At 40.2% G+C, this 10,220-nt stretch overlaps 1 pseudogene; it reads left to right on the forward strand.

Annotated features, from left to right (window-relative positions):
- Positions 1-8,912: 8,912 nt before the first annotated feature.
- Positions 8,913-9,248, forward strand: LOC137763924 (tumor suppressor candidate 2 pseudogene; annotated as a pseudogene).
- Positions 9,249-10,220: the final 972 nt, after the last annotated feature.

The following is a 10,220-nucleotide window of genomic DNA, read 5'->3' on the forward strand; positions in this document are numbered from 1 at the left end:
TCCCAGGTTTCTGTCTTGGGAGGTGAACTGAAATTCATCACATGTTACCGGGAGGAAAACTGCACCCAGGCTTAAAGCACTGGTATTATTGCTGACCCAATCCAACACTATTAAATACCAACATAAACAATCCATCACCTCTGTGTTCCTTTAACACAATAATAATTGCACACTATTAAAAATAATAACATACTATAGTTAAAAGGTAAACTAAGGTTGATTAAACTCTTGAAAAGTTTCTTTGAACATACAGTGAGTCAAATCAGGCAGCACCAAACTGAAAATGATTAGGTGCCCTCCCCAACAGGAGCCAGGAAAAGGCTTTTAGAGAGCAGATGAAGAAACAACGCAAGGAAATTATTTGATTGGCTGTAGCTTAAACCCTGCCTTATTTGGGAAAGCCTAGTTGGCTCTTTGTGATTGGTTGTCCTCAGGTTTCCATTTCTTGACCTTGAGGCATCTGCAGAAATTGACTCTGGCTTAGGTTTTGGTTTGTTTACATAGGCAGCCCAGGCATTAGAGACACCTTGGTCTAATGGCTTCCTCGTTAATTACTTTAACACTACAACTTTATGAAGCTTAACATGAGTGTCGTATTAATGGGTGTGTATTAGTGTTGTATTAATATTCTTCACATTAGGAATAGATTGGTTTTTGGAAGAAAACTAAGATACGTAAAGTATATTTGTACTTAGGTAAATTCTGGAAGAAAAGAGCCTCAGTCATTGTTGGTGGAGAGCCTGAAACAAAGTCAGACATCCCCCAACTCACTGCAGCTCTGCAGGGCAGCCTACCTCCCACCCCTTCAGACCAGGAGTCTCAAAGCAGAAGTAAGGCCCTTGGCAGCTGAAATCTGCTACAGGGGAGCTGATAAGGGGCGTGAAAAGCTCTGGGGCCAAGACCCCCTTAAGATTCTCCCTGCACGTGGAGAGATTTGGAGTCTCCCCAGGGAGTACTTGATGAGGGGACTGAGGGCAGGGGACAGTGAGAGGAGAGCAAATTGGGAATGAAGATGAGAATGGGTCAGAAAAAGGTTTCATCACTCTTCCGTGGACCATAGGAGAACAAACAAAGTTAAAACTCCCACCTTCCAATGTTACACTCCAGGATAAACATTTCAGCTTAAAAAACGAAACAAAATAGAACAAAACTGTCTTACCGTATGTTGGTTCACAACCTCAGGACTTCTCCCGGATGAAATTCGAAACTGGCCCAGAACACAGAGGGCAAAGAGAGACAGAAGAATGAGACAGACCCTTCCGTTGTTGGTTGGCACCCTCAGGGGCTTCCCAGGTGAAATCTGAAACTGGCCCCTGTTCACGGAGGTCGGGGAGAAACCGAAGAAAGCGCCAGGTAGGTGGCGAGCTTAATAAGCTAGGGAATTACATACGAGGCTTATCTTGGGCGGCTGCTAGACCAGTACATCTTCGCACCTGCCCTCCAGAATCTTGAGTTTTTATAGAGGCCTTAACGGGATTCAGTCACATATTCTGTCCAGAAGATCTTAGCAACACATTGCTCTCTCAAGGCTGCATCCTTGAAAACGGCTCCCACTGTGGGAAAGGTAGGCAGAAGTTCATCCCAAGGGCGGGGAGGGGGCGAGGAGCCTTCCACTGCCCAGGTCCAGTTCACAGGTCAACCGGCAGTCACGTCCTCTCGCTGACCTCCTCCCACACCATGGAACACAAGACAATAGTCAGAAGAGAGGTAGCATTCAACAAGAGGGCAGCCTGACTCCCTGCTACCTGCTGTCTGGTCATCAACAGCCTTGCCCTTTTGCATTAGTAGGGTCATAGTTTCTGCAAAAGGTATTGAGGAATAGTCTCTGTACTTATACTACTGTGTGACATGAGAGAATGACTGTCAATTTTGAATATTAAAGTGCAATGATTATTGTAGAGGCTCGATTAAAATAACTAATCAAACGAGTTAGTGTTTTCCAAAGTTCATTTGAATTATAATTTTGATTTAATTTAAAAAGTTAATAAACTTTTTTTACTCAACTGTCACATACTTTGTCTTAAAATATAATAAATAATTTGTGATGCTTTTTCTAGAGATAAGAGTAAAAGAACATGCTTTTACATTACGACAGGAATAAATTCTCAACGTTTACATTAAAATTACAGATCTAATGAACTAGAAAAATGTTGATGGATTATTTCTAAATTATTAGTCACTTACGTTGTTTCTAAAAGTATTAGTTACTTACATTTTAGCAATTTTTCTGTATTTACGTTACAAATGTAGAAAAATATCTTATCTTTTTATCCCTTCCCTTTCCTATCCAGCGCCTGGCAAATTGTAGACATTTAATAACACTGGAACAAATCAGGGATAATGCTGATATGTTAAGACTAAATAATAGAATAAGGAAAATGAAATTGACAAAAGGACATATTAAAGAAAGATGATTTTAGACAAATTAGACTATCCAAAATTGAAAGCCTGCAAACAAATTATTATTTGTTAATTATAAGTAATTATTCCCTAACAAAATATATTTTATACCTTAATAATGTCTTCTATTAAACAACATTGCTGATTTGTTCTGGTGATTCTCTAAATCTGCTTTTACAGAACTACAGTTGTGAGAGCTGAACCGAGGTATTATGCTGGTTAACACGGGATAATGGTGCTGATATTTTTATATGTTCTAAATTTGTAGTGCTGATAAAGAATTTATTGTGGAGGCTGAAAGTCTAATACATGATTTATATTGCCTCAGAAGCAGAATTGCTACTGAAATTGCAAAGTGTTAACAGCTATTTTTAAAATGACTTTTCTATATCTTAATTCGTATTTTAATTGCTTTGTTTGTTTTTTTTTTGTCTTGCTGTTTCTCTGCCAAAAATATAACATGCTATTTCAGTTGAGAGGCTCATATTATTACCACTGTGGGAGGTTTCATGCAGATTAGGCAAAACAATGTGGTTGTTTTGTGCATATATATGGTAATCAAGTTTGAAGCCTTCTCATGACAAGTCTCATTCTTTGAGAATTTTCCCCTCTGTATGTTAGAAAAATCAAAGCACAAATGCTACACTGATATCTTTTCTTTTTAATGCTGAATATTTTTTTAAAGATTTATTATTTATTTATTTATTTTATTTATTTTTGGCTGCGTCAGGCCTTAGTTGTGGCACGCCAGATCTTTGTTGAGGCATGCAGGATCTTTCGCTGTGGCACATGGGCTTTTCGTTGCGGCACGGGCTTCTCTCTTATTGTGGCATGCGGGTTTTCTCTCTCTGGTTGTGGCGCACAGGCTCCAGGGCGCGTGGGCTCTGTAGTTGTGGTGAGCGGGTTCCAGAGCACGTGGACTCTGTAGTTTGCGGCACTCAGGCTCTCTAGTTGAGGCACGCAAGCTCAGTAGTTGTGGCGTGCAGGCTTAATTGCCCCACAGCATGTGGGATCTTAGTTCCCTGACCAGGGATTGAACCTGTGTCCCCTGAATTGTAAGGTGGACTCTTTACCACTGGACCACCAGGGAAGTCCTGCTACATGGATATCTGATTTCAATACCAATCACATCTTCCTCCAAATCTCCATATCCCTTAATCTCACATTAAGAATTACAAAAGCAAATTAGATTAAAATGTATAAATGGTCAATATGTTAATGTTTTCAATAAATCCATAAAATACAGAGCCTATAATTTTCCAAATGGTAATTTATCTTCCTTTTTTTTTTGAAGTATAGTTGATGTACAACATTACGTTACTTTCAGGTATACAACATAGTGATTCAACGTTTAAATACATTGCAAAGTGATCACCATAATGTCTAATAACCATCTGTCATCATACAAAATTATTACAGTATTATTGACTATATTCCTTATGCTATGTATTGCATCCCTGTGACTTATTTATTTTACAACTGTAAGTTTGTACCTCTTAATCCCCTTCACCCAAACTTGCACGCCCCCTCCCCTCTGGAAACCACCAGTTTGCTCTCTGTGTCGGTAACTCTGTTTCTGTTTTGTTTTGTTTGTTCATTTGCTTTATTGTTTAGATTCCATATATAAGTGAAACCATATGGTATTTGTCTTTCTCTGTCTGACTTATTTCACTTAGTGTAATACCTTCTAGGTCCATCCATGTTGTCCCAAATGGCAAGAGTTCATTCTTTTTTACGGTTGAGTAATATTCCATTGTGTGTATATACATATACCATATCTGTTGATGGACACTTAGGTTACTTCCATATCTTGGCTATTGTAAGTAGTGCTGCACTGAATATAAAGGTGCATATATCTTTTCAAACTAGTATTTTTGTTTTCTTTGGGTAACTACGCAGAACTGGAATTGCTAGATCATATGGTAGTTCTATTTTTAAATTTTTGAGGACCCTCCCACAATTTTCCATAGGGGCTGCTCCAATTTACATTCCCACCAACAGTGCACAAGGGTTCCCTTTTCTCCACATTCTCGCCAACACTTGTTATTTGTTGTCTCTTTGGTGATAGCCATTCTGACAGGTATGCAGCAATATCTCATTGTGGTTCTGAGTTGCATTTCCCTGATGATTAGTGATGTTGAACATCTTTTCATGTGTCTGCAGGGCATTTGAATGTCTTCTTTGGAGAAATATCTATTCAGATTCTTGGCCCATTTTTTAACCAGATTGTTTGGGGGTTTTGATATTGAGTTGTATGCGTTATTCATATAATTCGGATATTAATCCTTTATTGTCTATACCATTTGCCAATATCTTCTCCCATTCAGTAGGTTGCCTTTTCATTTTGTTGATGGTTTCCTTCACTGTGCAAAAGCTTTTTAGTTTGATGTAGTCCTATTTGTTTACTTTTGCTTTCCATTTGTGGTTCCTCAGTTATGGAGTTCTACTTCTTGTCTCTTGCTCATTTTTCTATCATAGATGTTCAAGGGCTTTTATAGAAAGTGTTGGAACTAGATAAAAACAAGTGAGCAAAATATTGATATCTGCTGAAGCTGGATGATGGCACAAGAGGGATTTCTTATGCTACTCTCTCAACTTTTAGGTATGTTTAAACTTTTCTATGATAAGAAGTTAGCTCTGTCTACTGAAAAGGTCTAAAATCAGTGACCACACCTAGTGTCAGGTTGTGAGCTCTAAGTATCATTCACCAATAAAAAAAAAACTAGGGGTCCTTACAGAAATGGCCAGATTCAGGTTCAGTTCAGGAAATTTATAAGATGAGCCTTAGATATCTTGTGCCAAAAATCAAAGAAGCCACCAAACTATAATAGGGTTATGTCAAAAGGACATAAGAGCCAGCTTGGCCAAAGATGGAATAATCTAAGCATAAAAATAATCACTTCAATTCACTGAAAATAATTGTATAAAAATGTATGAGTCATAATGATATTCCAAAAGAGAGAACGAGAGAGCAAAAACAAAAAGTTAACAAGAACTCATCAGAAATCATTAGAGGTAGTTAGAGCACTGACTTTTTATTTTGAAAATGACAATTATAGAGAAAGAAATAAGCTTTTATCTCATCAATCCTGTGTAATTTATTTAATATAGCCCTAGCTGATGAAGGAAAGTTACTTAGAGAAAAATTGCAGAAAGTAAATGTAAAAGAAATGGTAGAATGAGAAAAAGCCATTAAGAGAAAAAACTATCAGTGTTTTCTGACAGACCTTAACAATGGGAGGATCAACTTGCCACCACTAAAACCAATGATCCAACTTAAGCATCACTAAATGTTGGTCAACCACTTACTATGAGCCTTTAAGTATGATGCAATATGGAGTAAACAGCATAAGTAGTCTTGTCAAAAAATTCAGTCTAAATCTAATTAAAGCTTTCAAACCAACTTCTAATTTAAGAAATATAGGAGATAGAGACAAGTTAAACAATACCACAAGGAAGCAATACCACAAGGAAATAAGCAGACAAATGCAGCATATTAATCATTCCTCAAGACCTGAGACAAATGACCCAGTTTCTCCAATAAATCAATGGCAAAGGGGAAAAAAGGAGGTGAGACTGTTCTGGATTAAAATAGAGCAAATAATCTAATAAGTGTGATAATAACTGTGAATCTCATGTGCTTCCTGAATCAAATAAATCATCCATGAAAAAAGACTTTTTTATGCAATTGGAGAAACTTAAATGTGGACTACATACTAAATGATATTAAGAAAATATGTTAATTGAATTTAATATGATGTTAGCAGTGTCTTTATGTCAGAAACAAATGCTTATTTTTTGGTGGTACATGTTAAAGGATTTATGTATAAAGTTACCTGGTGTCAAGAATTAATCTTAAACATACACAGAAAAAAGAGGGGGAAAGGAAAGAACAAACTGGCAGATAAAACAAGGATGGCAAATGTTGATAATTATTCAATCTGGCAATGGAAATATGGTTCATTATTAAACTTGCTCCACTTTGGAGTAACTTGGAAAAGTGTACAGTCTTTTTTTCTTTTCAGATACCTAAATTCAGTCTGTTGAAGTTTGATATAAGTAATAAGGTGCCCAATATAGCTCAATTCTCCACTGAATATGGGTGGATGTTAAAACTTTTTTAATGTCAAGAATTCCCAAGAGTGTAGATTAAAGATCTCTCCAGACAAAGGACGAAGAGTTCAACCTCACTTGGAAACATTCTCTCACCTCCCTATGGGAGTAGTGGAGGAAGGCAGGATAATTATCTATCTATATTATTATAGAGAATTCTCTGTAATGAGATAGATAGATAGGTATTATAAGGAATTTGCTCACATAATTATGGAGGCTAAGAAGTTCCAAGATCTGCAGGCAGCAAGCTGGAAACCCAGGAGAGCTGATAGTCTGTGTTCCAGTCCTAGGGCAGAAGACCTATGTTGCAGGTCAACCAGGTTCCCTCTTACTCGGCCTTATTTTTCTATTCAGGTCTTCAAATGATAGAATGAGGCCCACCCATATTTGGAAGGGTAATCTGCTTTACTCAGTCTACTGATTCAGATGTTAATCTCATCCAGAAACACCCTCACAGACACCTAGAAAAATGGTTGACCAAATATCTGGGCATCCTTTAGCCCAGTAAAGTTGACACAGAAAAATTTTTTTAAATTTTTTTATTTGGTCTACTAATTAGGCAAATATTTTTGTTGAAATTTGAAGGATAAATTTTGATCTTCCTTGATTTCAACCAGTAAACTCTTGCAAAATCTATCAAGTTAATTTTTATAGTTTTAGTAAATAAGTTCAAAACCATTGGAACTCTTCATATAGGAGATTTTTAAACAGGCTAAGAAAATCTGTTTCCAAATGTTCAGGTGTGCATAGAGGGTTTACTAAGTGATACATTGTGGCAGTTTAGGTTCTCAGAAGGGAGACACTTCTGAGTTTGGGGAGACGATGTTTTTCAGGGACCAGAACCTGTAAAGAGAAGAGAGAAGAAGCCAAATGGGGCAGGGGAAGAAGTAGAACTTCCATGGAGCCAGCAATGCCTAGATTATCCTTTTAACAGGGAAGTCTGGAACAGGTATGTCCTGCATTGGTCAAAGAGAACTAAGCCTTTAAACTCCCACATCATTCAGTTACCAGCTGAAGCTGACCTTGAAAGTGCTCACAGCAGGAGGCAGTCAGCTGACCTCAGTCCTCACAGCTGGGCAGCAGGTCCTTCTTTGATCTGGTCAGCTCATCGCAGAATCTCCCCCACACGTGCATCATGTAAAGATGGAATTATTCCAAACATTCATTATTTTTAAATATTCTCTTCATAATACAACTTCCTTCAAAAAAGTACTCATTTTCTTTCTTGTTAAAATACCACATTTACCTTGAAGGGGCAGATTAAGTAAAATTTTAAAATTATCATTATCTGATAGGAACAGGTAGTGAAACAGTTTAATAGACAGCTGTGCTTGTTGTATAAGAAAGGGACTTTTATCTTTTTTTTTAAGAAAAGTGTATACTCATCTATAAGTTCAACTCTTTTAAAGTCTCTGATACAAGATAACCAATCAGTCTCACTGTAGTACGAAAGATTTCCATAATCATGCCACCTGTGATTACAACGTTCAGAGCTTTTATTATAGGTTTAAATTTGTTATTTTTATTAAATCGATCATGTTGTGACACCTGCTGTGCATGTGTGACTTCCATTTCACTTTAAGTGTTTATGAATGATAGAGTGAGTGAATTTGCCATCTCTGAAACTCATCTGTAACCTAGTAATACGTTTTACTTCCAGGCACTGCAGCTTGGTTATACATAATGCTTGTAGAAAACAGTGTTTTGATTAATGAAGTCATTTATTATTGAGAAAGATCTTTTCTGGTTCATATACCTTAGTGGCTTACACAAAAAGTAGAACTTTTTTGTAGATTTAATTATTGAAATAGAACCTAGCAAATACCACAAGCTTAAACTTTGGAGAAACATTGGTATTTTACTATATATCATGTCCTCCTTTACTGTGTAATTTGTTGTAACTTTTTTCATATCTTCAGCAATGTTCACTCTGCATCTTCTGATAATTCTTTATGTAAAAGGAATGCCTGTTGGTTTGGTGGATTCTTTCAGGCATTCTACTGTAACAGAGTGAACAACTGCTTGTTGCCTTTGCAATTAAATAAGAAATGTTAAAGGAGGCTCTCAATGTTTTTATTAATTTTTAGCAAAGTTTTATAAAGTTCTGGATTGAGTATAACTTCAGACATTGCTGAACAGTTATCGAATTTGTCTTCCTGTTCTAGATACTTAGTGTTAAAATGGCCTGCTGATAATTAACCAGTGTCCCAAGGGAAAATATACACCTCATGTGATATTCATGAATAATGACAGAGGATGTAAATCTCTATTTTAAATATTATTGTCGATTGTTAAAAAACTTTTTGGGAGCCTGCGGAAGGCGGCGGCGGCGGCACCCGCGGGCGGAGGCCCTGTGACAGCGAAGTTGCGGCGGGGCCCGCTGTGCCGGCGGCCCTGACATGGGCGCCCGCGGCTCCAAAGCTCGGGGCCTGTGGCCCTTCGCCTGGGCGGCGGCCCGGAGGCTCTGTCGCTGAGCAAGCTTTGGTGCGACTGCGAGGCTGAGCCGTGGCCCCCTTCGTATTCACGCGCCGCGGCTCCATGTTCTAGGGCGAGGATGGGGATCTGGCTCACGAGATCTATGAGGACACAGTCGTCACCAAGAACGGGCAGAAGCGGGCCAAGCCGAGGCGGGTGCATGAGAACCTGATTCCTCAGGGCATCGTGAAGCTGGATCCACCACCTGCCCCCCGCCCCGCATCCACGTGGATTTCCCTGTGATCCTCTTTGAGGTGTGAGCCTGGGGTGCGGGGGGGAGGCATAAACACCCCCTGCCCCAGCAAGAAACCCCCAGGCTCCAGGTGTGGCTTCCATTGAGGAACCTAGGCTGGGGCCACAACATCAATAAACTCCCGTGGCCCGGAACCTTCACCTGTGAGCAGGGCCGTCCGGCAGTGCTGGTTGGGTGTTGCTTTGTGTGTGGATGGGAGGTGGTCGGTGGCTGATGGCGGAGTTCCCATTCTCCCTTTCCCAGCTATCCCTCCGAGGAGCATGGCAGGGCATGTGCTGGTCAGGAATGCCTGGCTCCTGTGCCCTCGCCTGGCCTGCATTCTTGTAAGCTTGCCCAGGGCCCAGCCCTGCTGGAGGCTACGTCACTTTACAAGCAAGGTCTGCCTTCTTCCAGCCCCAGGATGTGGGAGCTGTGCACAGTGGGAACTTCCTTTCCCTCTCATTGGAGCATTTCAGCCGTTTGCTACCTCAATTCCTCCTGTGTTGGACCGAAGCTGGGGGCAGAACAAGCCTGATTCTTCCTGCCTACCTGCCCGTCTGTCTACCCTCGCCCCAGATGGATGGACAGTTTCCTGGCTGTTAATAGGTGTGGGAGGCTTCTCCCTCTACCCCGGGCTGGGCTCATCCCTCCCCACTGCAGCTAGCTGTTGACCCCCACCCCAAGTTGAGAGGGCATAGGATGGGGATCAGGAAGGGCTCTGGATGCTTGTGCGTATGGGGTGTTGCCGCATCCCACCTACCGTGTCTAATCCCCCTTGCCCTTACGCATCCGCCACCCTGTGGTAAGGGACAGCACCCTAGGGCTGGTGCCAGTAGCTCTGAGGAGCCCACCACCCCTTCCCCTACAGCATACCCATCCCTTCAGGATCAGTAAAAGCACTGGAGCCCCTGGGTAGGGACAGAAAGGAGAGAACGATCATAAAGGAATACTTGAAATGTGAAAGCTTGTAAATAGTCTAGTCCGTGACGTTGGGGCAGAG

Source organism: Eschrichtius robustus, chromosome 4 (assembly GCF_028021215.1).
Source record: "Eschrichtius robustus isolate mEscRob2 chromosome 4, mEscRob2.pri, whole genome shotgun sequence".
NCBI classification, from domain to species: domain Eukaryota; kingdom Metazoa; phylum Chordata; class Mammalia; order Artiodactyla; family Eschrichtiidae; genus Eschrichtius; species Eschrichtius robustus.